Genomic DNA, 14542 nt, shown 5'->3' with positions numbered 1-14542 from the left:
TACGAGTCAGGGGCCGCGACGACGGCCTGGACAGTAGGGCGGGGCGGGGAGGCGGTTGTCGGGGCGACGGGCTCCTCGCTGGCGGAGGGTCGGAGGTCGTTACCACGGACATCAGGGACCAGTGAAAAAGCCCAGAGAAAATCTGCGCCTAGGATCGCTTGTCTGACGTTTGCTATGATGAATGGCCATTCGTACGTGCGGAGGCCTAACGCAAGGGACATCTTCCGTATACCGAAAGTGCGAATGGGGCTGCCATTAACCGCGATGAGAGTGGGACCTGTCTTACCCGTTCTGGTTTCGAGGTCGGTCGGCGGCACTATACTGACGATGGCTCCCGTGTCCACCAAAAATTCTGTGTCCGTGAATCGATCGTGGACGTAGAGGCGTCGGTTCTGGCCAATCGTAACTGCCCCTATGTACGATCGGCCGAGGCATTTCCCGCGAAGGTACAAGGTGAGCGGCAGTTGCGGGATTCTCTACCCCATCGTAGGTGATAATAGCACCAGCCGCGCTTGTGCGGATCTTTTTGGCGGGCTTTTGGAGAACTGGCGGGAGACGCGGCGCCATCTTGATGTCGCTGTGGCGTGGTCACTGATGTCGAGACCTTGTTGATCGAAGCGCTTGTCTTCGATTTAGCCGCTATGAGCGCGTCCGCTTTCTCTGCATATGCTTCGGGGTCCTTAAAAGAACAATCCGTAAGCAGCAGTCGGACATCCTCGGGAAGCTTCTCTCGGAATGCCTGTTCGAACATGAGGCAATCCGTATGCTCACCAGCTAGCATCATCATCTCGGCCATGAGAACGGACGGCCGTCGATATCCGAGGTCCGGTAGGTGCAGAAGTTTTTCAGCGCAATCGTGCCTATTAAACCCGAAGGTTCGCAGTAACAATTTCTTCATTGCCTCGTACTTGTTTTCCGCAGGCGGATTAACGATGAACCGCATCACGCGTGTGGTCGTCTCCGGTGATAGAGCGCTGACGAGATAGTAATACTTCGTCGCGTCGGCTGATATGTTCCTTAAATGAAATTGGGCTTCGGTGTGGACAAACCAAGATTGCGGTTGATGTGTCCAAAACGACGGAAGGTGAACGCTTACTGCGCTTAACTCCGGTGTGCCGGGTGCGGCATCCAACAACGGGGCGTTGTGTTCCTGCATAGTCGGTGATCGTTCAGATCACGTCGGGGTCACCAATATGGCGAGTCCGGAAACTTGTTGGTTGTAGAAGAAGTTTATTGCGGCAGCAATATTCGAATACAAAGGTTAAACAACAAGGTAAAGGACAACCATCAAAAACTCACTGTCTTCTTCGAAGACTTCTCTGAACTGCTCTTTTCGGGCGCCAAAAGCACACATGACATCGCTGTCCAATCAGCGATGTCGCTCTCTGGACCAATCCCCACGGTCGCGCCTACACGTGACCTTTCCGGCCAATCTGAGGGTTCGACGACCGGGACCACTCTTTATGGTCGCTACAGCAGGAAACATGTTCCCAGTGTTGGGGGAGTCCAGAACAAGGGGCCACAGTTTAAGAATAAGGGGTAAGCCATTTAGAACGGAGATGAGGAAGAACTTTTTCAGTCAGAGAGTGGTGAAGGTGTGGAATTCTCTGCCTCAGAAGACAGTGGAGGTCAGTTCGTTGGATGCTTTCAAGAGAGAGCTGGATAGAGCTCTTAAGGATAGCGGAGTGAGGGGGTATGGGGAGAAGGCAGGAATGGGGTACTGATTGTGAGTGATCAGCCATGATCGCATTGAATGGCGGTGCTGGCTCGAAGGGCTGAATGGCCTACTCCTGCACCTATTGTCTATTGTCTATTGTCTATTGTTCCTCCCACATGGCGGGGTTTGCCTACTAAAATGGCGGGGTTTGCCTACTAAAATGGCGGTTTATTCACAAAATGCTGGAGTAACTCAGCAGGTCAGGCAGCATCTCGGGAGAGAAGAAATGGGTGACGTTTCGGGTCGAGACCCTTCTTCAGACCGAAGAATACTCCAGCATTTTGTGAATAAATCGATTTGTACCAGCATCTGCAGTTATTTTCTTGTACTACTAAAATGGCGGGGTTGCCTACTAAAATGGCGGGGATTGCCTACTAAAATGGCGGGTTTGCCTACTAAAATGGTGGGTGTGCCTACTAAAATGGCGCCTTTGCGCGCTCCCTCCTCAGCGCCGGCGATTTCGACGGAGTGCTCCATCTTGCTCCTCGAGTGTCTTTGTTTTTGGATTCTGCGCCGAGTGCGCCTGCGCGGAGAAGGAGCGGACCGCGGCGACCTGGCGCAAAGCCTCATGGGCGTGAAGAGCGCAAAATAAAAATAATAAGTAAAAATTGAATAAGGAGCTTGGAGGCCGGGTGTGGGGAGTGAAGTGGAGGAGGAGGGGAGAGAAGAGAAATTAAATAATCTGGATCGAGCTGTCGGCGGGTCAGGGGTGGAGGGTATAAAAGGAGCGCGGTTGGCGCCATTCGCTCTCAGTCGGCGTCGTCAGCGGTTGGGGTAGGTAGTGGGTGACGGTGGTAGTGGGTGACGGTGGTAGTGGGTGACGGTGGTAGTGGGTGACGGTGGTAGTGGGTGACGGTGGTAGTGGGTGACGGTGGTAGTAGGGGGTAGTAGTAGTGGTGCCGGTGCCGGCGTGGGTTATGGGCGATGGGGATGTGTTGGGGGTGGGACGTGGGACTCTCATTCACACTCGGTCTTTCCGACCTCGGGCCTAATCCCGCGGCCCGACCTGCGTCCGCGCTCTGTTCTGGCCTCCTCTCATCGCCGACGCTGGGTGGTGGGGGGAGCGTCCGCCCTCTCGAGGCTGGTCCCCGGGGTCCCCCAACCCCGGACCTCCTCTCATCGTTGGATGTGGGGGGAGGGGGTGGAGGATGCGCTCCCATCGGCCCAGCCTGTCCTCATCCCGGGCTCTCGTCTCGTCGCCGGGTGGCAAGTGGTGGCGAGAGCCCGGGATGAGGACATCATCTCACCAGCCATGTCCCCCCACCAGCCATGTTCCTCCCCCCCTCACCAGCCATGTCCCCCCACCAGCCATGTTCCTCCCCCCCTCACCAGCCATGTTCCTCCCCCCCTCACCAGCCATGTCCCCCCACCAGCCATGTTCCTCCCCCCCTCACCAGCCATGTTCCTCCCCCCCTCACCAGCCATGTCCCCTCACCAGCCATGTTCCTCCCCCCTCACCAGCCATGTTCCTCCCCCCCTCACCAGCCATGTCCCCCCACCAGCCATGTCTCCCCACCAGCCATGTTCCTTCCCCCCCTCACCAGCCATGTTCCTCCCCCCTCACCAGCCATGTTCCTCCCCCCCTCACCAGCCATATCCCCCCCCCCCCCCCTCACCAGCCATGTCTTCCCCCCTCACCAGCCATGTTCCTCCCCCCCAAGATCCTTGGCTCCCCACTTACCGGCTGCTCCCACTCCCCGGGATTCTCTACCACGTTGCCGGTTCCCGCCATCGGCCCTCCTCACGCCGCGGACCCGCTCTTACTATATGGGGCAGGGAGGCATGTCGCCTCATCCCCTCTCCCCGGGTCGGCGGCCACACAAACACAGGCTCTGCTTCCATCTCTGCAGGCTTGCCGTTGCACTGATGACAATGAAGCCTGTTACAGATCTCTGCTCCGCCAGCCCGCACCCAGCAGCTGCTCCCCGGTCACGTCGCACTCCTCGTTTTATTTTCCCTTCGCCTTGTATCTGTGTGTCCTCTGGTTCCTGATTCCCCATCTCTGGGTAAAACACTGCATTCATCTCTCTTTTTTTCCCCCTCGTGATTTGGATCAGTCTGAAGAAGGGTCTCGTCCCGAAACGTCGCCCATTCCTTCTCTCCTGAGGTGCTGCCTGACCTGCTGAGTTACTCCAGCATTTTGTGAATATCATACACTTACAAGATCGCCCCCCAGCCTCCTGCACTCCAATGGATAAAGACCTGCGCTGCCCAATCTTTTCCTCTAGCTTGGTCCTGGTGACCAAAACTGAACACAAATACTTAAACACGTGTAACTAAGTCCTAGCTTCTATACTCAATACCCTGATTAATGAAAACCAATGTACTTTAACATAAGCCACTTTCCCACTCTATCTACATGTGACGCTACTTTTACGAAACTATTACTTGTAGGCCGAGAAACTTCTGCTCTACAATATTCCCTGGTTTGACTTCCTAAAATACAACATGCCACTTATCTGCATTAAACTCGGCCATTTTACGGCCCATTTGCCTACTTCTGTATTCTTTTGATAACCATCTATGCTGTCTTTGAAACTACTTACTTTTGTGTCATCTGCAAATGTACATGCCTTGTACATTCTCATCTATACATAAATACTTAGACAATAGGTGCAGGAGTAGGCCATTCGGCCCTTTGAGCCAGCACCGCCATTCAATGTGATCATGGCTGATCGTCCACAATTAGTACCTCGTTCCTGCCCCCTCCCCATACCTCTTAATTCCACTAGCCCTAAGAGCTCTATATATCTCTTTAGAGTGCATCCAGTGAATCGGCCTCCACTGCCTTCTGAGGTAGAGAATTCCACAAATTCACAACTCTGAAAAAGGTTTTCCTCATCTCAGTTCTAAATGGCCTATCCCTTATTCTTAAACTGGCCCCTGTCTGGACTCCCCAACATCGGGAACATGTTTCCTGCATCAAATTAGATGTAATATTTTTGAAATATTAGATAGTGGGTTTTAGGATGAATGCAGATTATTCCACAAATCACTAATGCTATGTACTTCCAATGGCATTGAAGTGCCTAGTTCTTGAGCATTTGACATTGTATTTGCTCTCTTGTGAAATTAAATTAATCATTGTATCTTCAATAAATCGTAGGTACGATTGTTGGACCGAGATGTATGAATCAAGATCAATTGTAGCTGCTTTGCAAAGTGCAGTGTACAGGTGAGAGAATTGGTATATTCAGAGAAACCTTGTGGCCAGCATGTTGTTCAGAGTTTTGTCTCTTTAAATAGACAAATCTGGAACAGAGTGCTGAAAGCAAACTTTCTTTGCAACCCACGCCCGGTTACACCTTACCAGTCGTGTTACTATATCGAAAGGACACATTTGCGTTTTTTAATGCCACATGATTGTATTTGAATTAAAACTTTTTGTGGTGTGATTATGGAAATGGTTTAGAAATTAATTTTTCTTCTCATTCTTGCCTACTCAAAGATGGATACTCGCAATCTTGGACAAAGGGGCCTGGAGCTGCAGAATGGTGACATGACTACATGGTAATTTATTTCGCTACATGGTGGTTGACATTTGTATGTACAGGGTAAAGATATTAAGGTAGTGGCTAAATTAAACTAATGTTATTAGATGTTAATGCAAATGTGTAAAAATCTGTAGTGTTTTGGCAAATTGAAATATTAATGGTTACTGCTCAGTCCATTAACAGCATCAAATCTACTGAGCTTGAAGTGTGCTATAACTTTAAGTGAACTGCATCCTTGATTTTGTGTATTTGTAAGAAATTTGGAGCCCACTTTAGAGTTTTGGTTTCCCTGAATTTGTAACTTGAATTAAATGATAACTAGTATTGTGCTGCAATCATTTGACCCTAATTCTCATCATCCTTTCCCTCTGCCATTTTTAAATTGTTATGATGAATGCCAAAATGTTCAACTGCTCTGATTGACAGTGAATGAATGACTAGGCTTTCTGAACATATCATAGACTATCTTTTCCAGTTTCTTGATACAAAATCAATATCTTAATTTTTGTAAGAGTGTGATATCTGACAATATTATCTCAATGTTCTCTTGTTAGATATTCTGGATGAAATCGTTCCAATCTGGAAATTGAGATTCTAAGAGCAGCCTAATTACTCTGGTGAGTTTCTCAAATTGATCCAGACCGAACTAGTCCAGCAAAATTGAAATGGCTTTTTATAATGCATTCCAAAAAGGTCTAGCAACATGTGGAGATTCAACCAAAAAATTGATTTTATTATGCAATCTGGTGCTTAATTGGTTATGAAAAGGGAGAGAGGCGAATGGGAGGGGCATTTACATTTTTTCCCCCTAAACTGATGTTGGGTAACTAAATTGCAGAGCATTAAGGTTTGCTGGTAGAGTGGAACTTGACATCAGTGATTTCAACATTGGTTGAAAAGCCAGGGGTCAATTTAACATTAAAGAAGTGGAATTGAATTCAATTTTGGCTAAGACATTAGCAAGCTGTGAAGTGCAGGTCGACACTGACAAATGTTGATGTTAGAGGGCTTTTCTGCCCTACTACATCCTTTCTATAGTGCGACCATAACTGCACAGTTATGTGGCCAACCCAATGTCTGTACAGCTGCAGCTTGGAGTCAATACTGCTGCTTCTGAAGACAAGTGAGATAAACAGTGCTCTGTCCACCTGGCTGGCTGCCTTCTACAGGGAGTGATGAACTTGTATCCTAAGGTCCTATACATTAATGTTCCCTGCCATTTGTTATATCTGTTCATTCAGTATTAGAAGACCCAAAATGCAAAGATCACTTGCCTGGGTTAAATTCCATCCACCACGGGTAGCTCCATCCTTGGGCAACCTACCTTTGTTATAGAAGTATACGGTGTTCATTTACCTTCAATACAATGCAGGATAAATGTCGGGGTTTTTTTGCATTACAAATGCCATATGGCTTAATTTTAAGTCGTTAGGTACAGTGAAAAGCTTTTTGTTGGTGATAAGTGGCACATGGCTGGAAATGAGGTCTATCCCAACTGTTTCTTTATAATAGATTTGTGTTGTTGGAAATGCCTCAAAGAGTAAACTTGTAGTCTTTGCTTTACCCGCTGGACCTTTGATGTTTGTCCAATGGGATTAAACTACAAAACAATTGCTTGTTAACCCATGAGAATAGAACAACATAGGATGAGATTTGTCAGTAATTCAGAAAGAATATGTAATGAGAAATAATCTCAACAATGTGAGATGAAGGGTTAAGAAATTTAATTTTTGTTTTAAAGGTCTCATTCATCTCCACTTCTCTGAAATGATCAGCACAGATGCATTTCTTGACAACTAAACAATGAGGTTGAAACCACACTCCGTTTACTGCACCAGGGGGCTATGATGTCACTTGGCTTTCAGCAAGGTAATTTTTGTGTTCATTGGCTAGTGGAATAAACTAATTTGACTAATCACGGGCTTGCTCGAATACCAGTTCTGTTGTGATGATTTTTCTGTTCAACTGCTGTGTGAAAGATCGTGTGCATATCTTGATGTGCTGAACAGAACTGTGCTGGCCAGTAGTTGTTCTTATTGACTTCCAGCCTGTAATGTCATGATTTAAGTAAGTTGGATCTAATGTTGTGTTTTTATTTTCTCCAAAGGTTGGATTACTTCCTATCTGTTTTAAGGTAAGTTATATACGTGAAAGCAGACTGGGAAAGACTTTTATGTTGGCGTTGTTCATATCATTAAATTATTGTAGCTTTGGTTTTTGTCAAAGATTTAAACTTACAAGAATTTGGGTATTGAATGTTAAAGGGGTGACTTTTTAAATTACATTACATACATTTTAATATTAAATTCAACTTGCATTTGGAACTTTTATGTTTGGATGTTTTGAGATGCATTTTATAATTTTGCACTATCGTATCTGCACCCAGCAGTACTTTCTGATGGGTTGTTCATAAAATAGTGCTAGAGGAATTCACCATTTGGCATCGTTGGTTGGCATGCTGAATGTGTTTGTTGACCTGGTATTTTTGATGATACACTACTGTCCATTTTAAACTAGTTAACTTGCATAATTTTTTTAAAAAGATTGCTCATCGTGAATTTTATTCATAGGTGTTTGAATAATGTGCCTCCGCTGATCAAGGATAGCTGCATCTTGCTTGAACAGGTGAGTGGGTTTGTGTGGAAGTTGCTGTAATTTTCATAGAAGCAATTGCTCTTTTAGCATGTCTGCCAGTTGAATCCCTAAAGATGTTACATGCGAGTGAATATGCTGATTTGGTTGACAGTAACTTGTGCTTAAAGTGGCTGGTCACTTACCAAGGCTATCAGTAATGCAGTTTCTGGTCTGCCGTGGAGATGACCATAAAGTAAAGCAGTCCCAGCTGGTTGTAGTTGCACTGTAACGCAATTGGTCGGGAACACTTAATCATCACTGCCTTTCAACACCCATTTACTTTCTAAAGGCATGTATGTTTGATAGCTTGCTATAGCTGTTTAGTTAGGCAAGACTGGCTCAGTCCGATCCTTTTTTCGTTTATTTCATTGTAGTCATGCTGTGTCGAAACAGGCCCTTTGGCCCAACTACACTAGTCTCACCTGCTTGCATTTGACCCATATCCCTCTAAACTTATCCTGTCCAAATGTTTCGTAAATGTGATAGTACCTACCTCCCCTTTGTGTTAAAAAAATATATTTTTTAAACCCTCTTGTTCCTACTAAATCTTTCCCCCTCACTTTAAACCGATGTCTGGTTCTTGATTTCCCTACTCTGGGTGCATTTACTCTTATCTATTCGTCTCATGATCCTGTACACCTCTAAGATCACCCCTCATCCTCCTGCACTCCCAAGGAATGAAGTCCTAACCTGCTCAACCACTCCCTGTAACTCAGGCCCTCAAGTCTTAGCAACGTCCTTCCTATAACAGGGTGGCTAAAATGCGTTGTCCATTTTGTACTGGTGCAACGAGCAGATAAGGGGCTGTAACTTCCCCGACTGCTATTTGTCTGGGGTGCTAGACATTTTGTCTGTATTTTGTGAGATCATGAATGTACCACTAAATTGTTTTTAATGTTATTTCACTTTGCCCTGCCTACAGGTTGAAGAAGCCATAATGAATAATGTCTTCAATTTAGGAAAACCAACTTCGTGGTAAATTTTTTTTTTAATTGTGGAACTTTTCATTTTAAAGGGGGCTGCTTATTAAAGCATAAGTTTGATTTTTGGTCATTTCAAAGGAGGGCTTCTGGCAAAAAAATCCGCTAACTCTCAACGCAAAGACCGAATAGTATGATCCTGTACTTAGTTACTGCGGACTTGTGTTTTGCAGTCTATGCTTGCAGGCAACATGTATTGTGCATGCTCTCGATGGCTCAGGCTGCAGCTTAAAGCACTAAAATGACTTGCCATGCAAAACTCACTAAATGTTGTGATTATCTACCAAATGGTATTAGCATCAGCCTCTTAAATACACCGTACATTTTAAGTTGGTTTTAGCAGCATGGGTGATCAATTAGATCTTGTGCTTTGTGGTACAGATTTTCAGGGGTGTCATGATTATTTGTGGCAGCTTTCTTGATCCACTTAATCTGACATCTGATCTGAGTGTTAGCTTGTGTCTCCATGCCCTTATTGCTTATATGCATTAAGCTAGTCTGTATTCTTGATTGCAGTTAGTTAAAACCTTCATGTTACTGTGCAAAAGCTACTGTCCAACATAGAAACTTCAGTTTATTGTCCTGACTTCACTGCTTATATTTTGTGAATTATTAGTAATAATTATAATTAGTAAATGTCTTTCTTTACCCTCCTTAAATTTTTCCAAATGCAATTCAAATACTTTATGCTGCTTTTCAGGTGATATTGGAGCACAAAAGATTGCCCCTCAATGAATTTTGAAGCCACTGAATCGTAACGATGAGACATTTACTATTGCTGGACTCCAGATCAACAAGGTGGAAGTCCATTGAGTTTACAAATTGTATTATTTTATGTACAAGTATACAACTCATTTTGGATCATTGTGAAATTAAAACAAGAATAAAGGAATTGCTTCTGAACTGCTTTTGGCTTTTTGATTTGATTGCTTAGGCAAAATGCAAAGCTTCAATTCAAATGAGGTTTGGGTTTATTGTCACATGTACTGAGTTACGGTACAGTTCCTTGCCATCCTAACACCTCAGATATACCATAAATATTCAATCAGTTGAAACTAGAGTACAATGGGCAAGAGCAATGGGGAAATACAGAGGGCAGAATATAGTTCTCGGCAATGTGGGACATCAGTTTCTTAGACAAAGTCCAATGTCCTCAATGGGGTAGGGGTGAATCAAACTAATAGCTCGTGGAAGGAGTATTCAGGTGCCTGATAGGGAAAATAAGCTGTTCCTGTGGTACGTGCTTCTAACTTCTGCCTGGTTTTTATTCACAAAATGCTGGAGTAACTCAGCAGGTCAGGCAGCATCTTGGAAGAGAAGGAATGGGTGACGTTTCGGGTCGAGACCCTTCTTCAGACTGAAGAAGGGTCTCGAAACGTCACCCATTCCTTCTCTCCCGAGATGCTGCCTGACCTGCTGAGTTACTCCAGCATTTTGTGAATAAAAACCTTTGATTTGTACCAGCATCTGCGGTTATCTTCTTATACTAACTTCTGCCTGGCATGAGCAGGGAGAAGGAACGACTGGTATGGCATGACTCTGATTATGTTGGCTGCTCTTCTGAGTCAGCATGAAGTGTGAATTGAATCAATGGTGGGAACTGCTCTCCGGAATAAAGCCTGCCCCTGTTCAACCTCTTCCTGTAGTTCTGGCCCTTGAGTCCTGTATTTGGGTATTTTGTGCAGCGAGTTGCAAAACTAATTTTGGGGTGATGAGGGTGGACACAATAATGCTGGACTAACTAAGCGGGTCAGGCAGCATCTCGGGAGAGAAGGAATGGGTGACAATTCGAGTCGAGACTTCGGGGTGATGAGTACTAAATTAGAATTTTGAGGGGCTAATTCAGTAGTGGGGCCAGTCACAGAACTTCGCACAATCGAATTGCTAATTTTGCAAAACTTGTTGAAATGTTTAATTTTGTACAATAGACTTGCATAAGTATAAAATTCAAGCTGCACATTTAATGCAACTGAACTGCCATGTGCAGGTTCTGACCAGTACTTTGAATAGGATTTGAACTGCAGATGCTGGTTTGCACTGAAGATGGACACACAATGCTGAGTAGATCAGGCAGCATCTCTGGAGAAAAAGAATAGCTGATGTTTTTGCTTTCTTCAGTCAGAGTGGGGAGAGGGAAACTAGAGGTTTCCCCTGACTCAGTCTGAAGAAGGGTTTTGACATGAAACATCACAGGGTAGCCTCTGGGCTATGATAGTCTGCGGAATGCAAACACCAAGCAAGTCAATTTGCAGAGTGCGCAGACAGGTCTGTCTGAGGGACAAGGATCTCAAGACAAGGTTATTTACTCTTTATTCAAAGGCTCAATAGGTGCAGGAGTAGGCCATTCAGCCCTTCGAGCCAGCACCACCATTCAATGTGATTATTGCTGATCATTCTCAACCAGTACCCTGTTCCTGCCTTCTCCCCATACCCCCCGATTCTGCTATCCTTAAGAGCTCTATCAAGCTCTCTTGAATGCATTCAGAGAATTGGCCTCCACTGCCTTCTGAGGCAGGGAATTCCACCTATTTACAACTCTGACTGGAAAAGTTTTTCCTCATCTCCGTTCTAAATAGCCTACTCCTTATTTTTAAACTGTGGCCCCTGGTTCTGGACTCCCCCAACATTGGGAACATGTTTCCTGCCTCTAACGTGTCCAACCCCTTAATAATCTTATATGTTTCGATAAGATCCCCTCATCCTTCTAAATTCCAGTGGACACAAGCCCCTATTCCTTTTCTCTGGTAATTTGGGAAGTAATCTCAGACACAGCAGTGAATTGTGTCACTGGAGGGCAGCAATGATCTAGCTCGAGAACAACACAGCTTGGTGACATGAACAGCTTATAAGAGTATTAAAAAGAAACGCATGTTTTTTTATTGAAAATGGCATCACAGGTACATGTGATCAACAAGCCTTTTGGCATATTAGAGTTCATCTGTCAAAGAGTATTGAGCATTGGGAGGTCATGTTGCAGTTGGTGAGGCCACATTTAGAGTGGCGTTCAGCTTTTGTCACCGTGTTATAGACTAGATGGGACATGGTGTCTAGAACGTTTTACAGCATGTTCACTAGATGCCACTATCTGGAAAGAATTGCAACCCAGTGCTCTCCAACAAAGACCATCTCAAAGCAATCAGTGCAAAAACAGCAGCAATCTGAAATGGTAGCTTATACCAAAACTCTATTCTTTAAGGAATTTTGTTGGTGCTACATGATAATCGTATTGGTCAGCTGTTGGTGTTTGAGAATAAGTTCAAGTTCAAAAACACTTTATTTGTCCCTGTGGGGCAATTTACAAAGGCAAGTAGAGTAGTACAAAAACTATTCAACAGCCTGACCGCGGGAGAAGACGGCAGGGGAGAGAAAAGACATTCTGGCCTTCCATCACAGTGAGGAGGGGCTGGAGGAGACTCACTGTGATGGATGTTTCTTTTGTTTGGTGTTAGTTTATGATTGTATGTGTTATTGCATTTTTATTGATTATTCTTATTGGTCTTATTGTTGAACTGTGGGTAATTTTTCATTTCACTGCACATTTATGTGTATGTGACAAATAAATTGACTATATTGGGGGAATTAGCAGGATGAGCAGCGAGACGGGTGGTTGGGAGATGAGCTGAACAGCCTTGGGGACAAAGGTTGCCCTTCACCATCCTACAGGCTGGGCAGCGAAGCCGGTGTCCTGGGGGGGAGCCACTCAAACGCAGGGAACAGGACGTGTGAGGGGTCCTGTAAAATCCTGCCAGCTGACCTTAGCATCTGCTGGTCGCACAGGGTGGAGAGAGAGGGCTCTGACAGGGAGTCCAATAATTTTGGAAATCCCCATTTGTCAATAACAAGGTGATATAATAAAGTGTCCTTGACTGGTGTGCCTTTAACCGCTGCAAGCACAGAGTTCTTGCTGTGATTTATGGAGTGCAACACAGTTCTCAAAGTCAATAATAAGCAGCACATTCTCCACCGTGATGTGGCCCTCACCTCCACCCATCTGTTCGTTGATACCTTCTGCTATTCCCACCCACTGGTAACTGGAGGAAGCAATCTAACATCCGCCCATCCGTACAGGAAACCGAGCACATGCAAATGGGAGTTAAGGGGTTATGATGGTGGAGTGGGCGTTAGTAGCATTATTATTGTGCTTCTTCGTTTAAAATAGCCTGAAATCTGGAACGGGAGGCACTCAGTCTTTTAAGAAAAACAGACTGTAATTTAAATGCCAAAGTTGAATCCCATTGTCATTAGCTGCAGCAGGGAGCTAATTTAGAAGCCACAGCCTCAGAGCGAAAGGACGTACCTTTAGAAAGGAGATAAGGAGGAATTTCTTTAGTCAGAGGGTGGGGAACCTATGGAATTCATTGCCACTGAGTGATGTGGAGGCCACGTCATTGAATCTTTTTTAAGGTGGAGATTGATAGATTCTTGATTAGTGCAGGTGTCAGGGGTTATAGGGAGAAGATTAGTTTAGTTTAGAGATACAGCGAGGAAACAGGCCTTCGGTCCGCGCCGACCAGCGATCCCTGCACATTAACACACACTCGGGACAATTTACGATTATACCAAGCCAAATAGCCTGCAAACTTTACGTCTTTGGAGTGTGGGAGGAAACCGGAGATCCTGGAGAAAACCCACACAGGTCACGGGGAGAAAGGGGTTGAGAGGAAAAGATAGATCAGCCATGATTGAATGGCGGAGTAGACATGATGGGCAGAATTCAAGAGTGAGCTAGATAGAGCTCTTAAGGATAGCGGAGTCAGGGGGTATGGGGAGAAGGCAGGAACGGGGTACTGATTGAGAATGATCAGCCATGATCACATTGAATGGCGGTGCTGGCTCAAAAGGCCGAATGGCCTACTCCTGCACCTATTGTCTAATTGCCTAATTCTGCTCCTACAACTTATGAACTATATTAATTGTTGGTGTACGTAAAGTACGCACTGTCTCAAGCTTGTCATAAGCTACATGTGTATTGGGAGCTCAGGATAAGTTCTTGTCCCACAATGAAATGTTTGGGCTGCCCTGCACTCCTCTCCTTCCTCCTCTCCTTCACCCAGTCACAGACCTCTGAACCCCCCCCCCCCCCTCAGCCGCCACGTTCTCCTTGCATCAACTGCTCCCCCATTCCTCAATCCAGATTTTAACACCCACTTGCCAGAGTTCACAAGTTATAGGAGTAGAATTAAGCCATTCGGCCCATCGAGGTGTGACGACTCCTATCAACTGCCTTGCTGGAGGGAGCGGCAGTGGACAAGTTTAATCAATCAATGGCTATTTGTTGTCACGTGCAATTACGCAGTGAAATTTGTTTTGCATACAATAACGCCAGCATGTGTAGCGCCATTTATCGCGTTCAAAGTGCAGATTCATAGAAACGGAAAATAGGTGCAGGAGTAGGCCATTGAATATCAGAATCAGTACCCCCGTTCTTGCTTTCTCCCCATATCCCTTGATTCCGTTAACCCTACGAGCTGTATCTAACTCTCTCTTGAAAACAACCAGCGAATTGGCCTCCACTGCCTTCTAGATAGTGTGAGTGTGCGGGGATCGCTGGTTGGTGCGGACTCGGTGGGCCGAAGGGCCTGTTTCGGAGCTGTATCTCTAAACTAAACTAAATAAATCAATCTGAAGAAGGGTCTCAACCTGAAACGTCGCCCATTCCTTCCCTCCAGAGATGCTGCCTGACCTGCTGAGTTACTCCAACATTTTGTGTCGGCCTT

General features: G+C 45.5%; 1 long non-coding RNA gene and 2 other non-coding genes across 3 annotated transcripts; all 3 read left to right on the top strand.

Moving 5' to 3' along the window:
• Positions 1-2470: 2470 nt before the first annotated feature.
• Positions 2471-9712, top strand: LOC144606240 (uncharacterized). The gene is made up of 9 exons (XR_013548930.1): positions 2471-2491; positions 4824-4892; positions 5166-5227; positions 5766-5828; positions 6953-7080; positions 7319-7345; positions 7782-7836; positions 8768-8820; positions 9526-9712. It is a non-coding gene; the product is annotated as an uncharacterized LOC144606240 (long non-coding RNA).
• On the top strand, positions 6690-6824 carry LOC144606573 (small nucleolar RNA SNORA18). The gene has a single exon (XR_013548965.1). It is a non-coding gene; the product is annotated as a small nucleolar RNA SNORA18 (small nucleolar RNA).
• On the top strand, positions 7575-7710 carry LOC144606570 (small nucleolar RNA SNORA8). The gene has a single exon (XR_013548962.1). It is a non-coding gene; the product is annotated as a small nucleolar RNA SNORA8 (small nucleolar RNA).
• Positions 9713-14542: the final 4830 nt, after the last annotated feature.

The sequence above is a fragment of the Rhinoraja longicauda genome, chromosome 26, assembly GCF_053455715.1.
Source record: "Rhinoraja longicauda isolate Sanriku21f chromosome 26, sRhiLon1.1, whole genome shotgun sequence".
Taxonomy (NCBI): domain Eukaryota; kingdom Metazoa; phylum Chordata; class Chondrichthyes; order Rajiformes; family Arhynchobatidae; genus Rhinoraja; species Rhinoraja longicauda.
Note: the sequence above shows the minus strand (reverse complement) of the source record. Positions and strands in the feature narration are given on the sequence as shown.